This window comes from Fopius arisanus, unplaced genomic scaffold (genome assembly GCF_000806365.1).
Source record: "Fopius arisanus strain USDA-PBARC FA_bdor unplaced genomic scaffold, ASM80636v1 scaffold00091, whole genome shotgun sequence".
NCBI classification, from domain to species: Eukaryota; Metazoa; Arthropoda; class Insecta; order Hymenoptera; family Braconidae; genus Fopius; species Fopius arisanus.
This window is the reverse complement of record NW_011887830.1, coordinates 119329-124294: the sequence shown is the minus strand read 5'-3', so window position 1 is coordinate 124294 and position 4966 is coordinate 119329.

The window sequence follows — 4966 nt, the reverse complement described above, 5'->3', positions numbered from 1 at the left end:
TTTTTAATTGAAATCGAATTCTAATTAATAAAATTGAAAATTCAGGTGATTGAAATTACAAGAAATTTATAACAATCACGTACATTTAACACTGACAATTACAAAATTTTCTTTTACACCAGTGAGATTTCGGAATTTATTAATTATTCGACGCGAAAAGCCATTTAGTTGATGTAAATTGAAACCCCGACGAAATTTCAGACTTCCAACAAATTTTCTTATAAAAAAAAGTAAATGTTATAAATAAAGACCCAGATTCCCCCTTTTTTTTATAATTTCTGGTGAAATAATGATCAGGTTTTCATATTTTTCCTCAATATTTGTGGGTTTTTCGAAAAGATTAAACAGAACCGACGGAAATTCTCGCATAAACCCGAGACTTCGCGGACCATTAATTAAGATAACATTAAATAACAATGAAAAATGGAAAATATTTGGGTTTCAATCTGATGAATAATTTGTTAGAAATTGATAAAAGGAAACGAAGAAAAAATGAAGAAATATCGGGAGTAGATCCGTCCAATGATACAGCAATACGTTTCTTAAATTTTTGGAAAAAAAGACAATCTCTTTGAATTTTATTCAACAAAAAAATTTAAATCTTGAAATATCTACAACAAAATATCTTGACTCGATTTATATAAATAAAATACTGGACGAATGAAGCACGAGATTATTTTCCGAAAGCTCAATAAAACAATTAAACATTTAATTTCCATTTTTTTTTGTTCGCCTGATATTTTTTATATATTTTTTAAAAATTCAATAAATATATTGCATTGACGGATGTCTTATATAATTTTAATGATTTTTTTAATAGAAAAAAAGTATTTTTTTTTACGAAGTTTTTTCCATTTCCAAAATGTTTAAAACGTTTAAAAAAATTGTTGTAAAAATTATTGCATGGTGATAGAGATTTATAATTTTTTTAATTACGGTAAGATTGAAAAACGGTATGTTTTTTATTGATGGTACATTTTTCCACTTCAAGGCTTTTAGAAATTTCCAAAAAACACAAAAATTAAAAGACCAGCAATTATTTCTTAAACAATTTTGAAGGAATTATTTTCGTTTTATGATAAACAAAACCGCGGGCGAAAATGGCTTTTTGAACGAACGTAAATAAACCGTTGCAAAAATTCCAGTTGAAATTTAGAATAAAAAATATTGAAATTATTACCGAATAAATTACAATTAAATAATCAGTTAATTTATTAAATATTTTCGAAAGTAGTCACTAATAAATGACTTTCTGTTTGAGATCGTACGTTTTAAACTTGCCAGAAATTTTTGACATTTCCGTAAATTTCCACGTGATCCAATGACGCGTCATTTATTACAATTTTTTGATTACAATTTTTTAAAAATCAACAGCTCCATAATTTTTCAACCAAAAATTATCCGAGGTAGAAACCGCATCAATAAATACAGCAAAAAAAAATCAAATCGATTGACCGTTTCGTTTCCGAGGAATAATTACAGAAAGTTGATAAATTTCCGTAATTAAGAATAATTAGAATGGAAAATGTATAGTTATTTAATTTGTTCATACATAATGCAATCAATTAAGTGAGACTATATATTACCAAAAAATTATTATTTGATCCCGGCCATTTTTTCAGAATTTCAGAATTTCAGAATATTTTATTTTCTCGATTTTTTCGATTTCCGAAGTTCAAAAAATATTAAAAAAATAAATTTCCCACGCAATGCCTACAATTTCAATTTTGCAACCGACAAATCATTTGCGAAAAAAAAAAAATTGCGATCTCCGTGGAAACATCCATATACCATTGCAAATATTAAATAAATAAATTTCTCATTTTTGCTCCTGAAACATCCCAAACAAAAATAAATTATTTAACAGTATTTCCATCGTCTCTTCGTCACAACAACAATCAACCCCCGAGATCACGATATTTGCAACAGTTGATATAATTACGATATCAGTAATGATTAAACTTGTAAGCAAAACTATACATGATATAAATAATAATTTCTGGTTCTCTGCTAAATCGACCACTCGAACTGGACATTTTTTTATAATAGAAAAAATATAAAAAAAAGCTAGGTATAAATGATGAGTAATTTTATATCTTATCATTGATCAATCAATGATTAAGGGCACGACGAGACGATATTTACTGCACCGAAGATGGAAAATATACAGGATATACAAATGAAATAAAAAATTAAAGAGAACAAATAAATCACTAACGTCACAATGAACATTAATCGGTAGATATATATTGATTAACATTAAACATTATATTTTATTATTATTATGGTTATTATTATATATACATATATACATAACCCGTATATGAATATATACTTATACAAGTATCATGTTATACAGAATATATGTTATTACAAATTCTTCAATACTTTGACTTTCGATTTATTTTGTTTTTTTTTGCGTCTTCTTTAGTTTTACATTCAATTTTTTTGGTGGTGGTTGAAAAATTATTTGTTGCCCTCTGTTAAAAAATTATTGGTAATTTAATTATATATTTTTAGGGAGAATGTTTTTCCTTGTTGAAAGTTGGAACTGAATTTTTTTTGCTGTTTTTTTTGGTATTTTTTTGGTTTCTGGTGTCGAAGTCCTCTTTATTTGTTGTTAATTATTGGAGGGTTTTTTTTTATATATATTCGTTTATTATGGAATTTTCTTGGAGGGGAGGACTTATTGCGCATTTGTTGTTGAGTGGATTGGGAACAACAAAATAGTTTTGTTCACGGAAGACGTGAGAGGTTATCTGACTTCGCCGCCATTTTGATTGGTACAAGGCGGTTGACAAAATGGCCGCAAGCATCGGGTACTACAGCTGCCGTTTGATTAAAATTTTGACGAGATGAGCTGTACGTTTCTATAAACAGCATTACAGAGGAATTGAAGAGTTAGCTTATTATTTCCGCCATTTTGATTCGTAGGAAGGCGACTAGCAAAATGGCGAAGAAAATCTGGTTAAGTCACTATTCTTCTATGAGCCTGTTTTATAATGCCAATTCGTGTGACATTTTCGAATGCGATCCACGAATCTGAGAATCAAAATGGCGGAAAAATAGGCTGACAAAATGGCGGAAAAAAATCAATTCACTCCTTAATCGTTCTGTGATCCTGTTCTACAACTCCGGATGGCTAGAGATTTCCAAATATATTCCAATCATCATTCGAAGAATCAAAATGGAGGACAAAATTCACCGACAAAATGGCGGAAAAAATCTGGTTACTTCTGTTATCTTTCTGTGATGCTATCCTAGAATTCCGAGTTGCATATTTCCAGATGTTCTCCAAGGATATAAGAATCGACATAAAAATGGCCGACCTGGATCGGAAAAAAATGCCCGACAAAATGGCGGACAAAAGAGGTCGTCAAAATGGCGAAAAAATCGAGTTACTTCTTACACCGTTCTGTGGTCCTACTTTTTTTTGTATGTGCTCCCAGATGATGATTATAGGCGCATAAAATCATAGAAAATTTACAAAAGTTTGTCCTCGACAATGAGCAGCTGATAAAGGCATAAAAAATACCTTAAACAGAATCTCCATTTTTCTATACTTCCTGCATTGCACAATCAATTGCTACTGTTACGCGAGTTGATCCATAAAAATTTATATTACTAAAAATATTGAAAAATTTTTTCTTATAACTCTGAATGCTCCATCAATGCTCTGTTAAGCAGCAGTAATTCAAGCTGACCTGCATCCTGTAAATTTAAATGTTTAAATTATTATTATTCCGCTGGCATTCTTCTATTTTTTATTTTTTCATAGATTCTTGGGAAATAGTTTAACGCCCAAAAATATAATGCCCCGGAGATTCAAGATATTTCATTCACAAAATAAATAATATGTAATATATTATTGATCAGTATTATTTAGTATTATTTATGTGGTATATATAAATTCGAATGAAGGAATTAAAGACTTTTAATTGAAAAAGGGGTGAAAGTGCTGTCAATTTTTTATCTGAAAATGGTTTTTAGAATTTATTTGACCAGTTTCTTAGAACTCTCAGAACTAGAAGAAGAGGGATCTTCAGAAGAACTTTAAGGCCCGGATGGACTGTCCGGAAAAGATAATTTACTCCAAAATTGGGACTTCTAATTACTCCGTCAATTAATAGTTTTTTCCGATAATTGTTAGCTAGCGGCTTAATTGTTGACACCCGCTAGAACGCTAGCTAACAATTATTGAAAAAAACTATTAATTGCCAAAGTAATTAGGAATCCGAATTTCGGAGTAAATTATCTTTTCTAGATAATCCACCCGAGCCTTAAAGTGAGAATATCTTTCCCTTCGTATGGACGAAGTCTTGATATTCACAAAAGCATAAAAAGTGATAACGGATTGGAATTTTCATGAACCTTCACTAAATTTTTAAATTAAGCAATACATAATCGCTCCGACCATTTCCCTCTGTAGTAGTTGCAGTTTCACAATCAGTAAATGCAAAATGCATCCGAAATAAAAAACTCACGCTCACTAAAGAAATCCGAAAGATATTTCTCAAAATTTGGGAATTATATCACAGTAATTAGAGGGAAAATTAAATAAATTAATTAGTAATTAATTTTTTTCGCTGTATTCAATGATGCGGCTACTCCCCCAGACAATTTTCATTCGAAAAACTCTCAAGCCTTGATTTTTTAAAAATTCTAGTTCATGACGTTCAATTTAAACGCGTGGAAAGTTAAAAAAATTCAATCTCAAGTTTAAAATGTACAATTTCAAACAGAAATTATTGACAATTTCAAACAGAAATATAAACATTTAGCAATGACTCTTTTAAACTATTCACCATAAAAATTCGTCTAAAAACTGTCAAGCAAATATTTTCCACGACAACGTTTACCTTAAGGTGGTTGTCGCGCGACAGTCTCTGTAAAAAGTTTATCCGCTGTAAAACGGGCCAGTTTAGAACACAATCTTTTAGCGGTATATAGTCTCACTTGATTGATT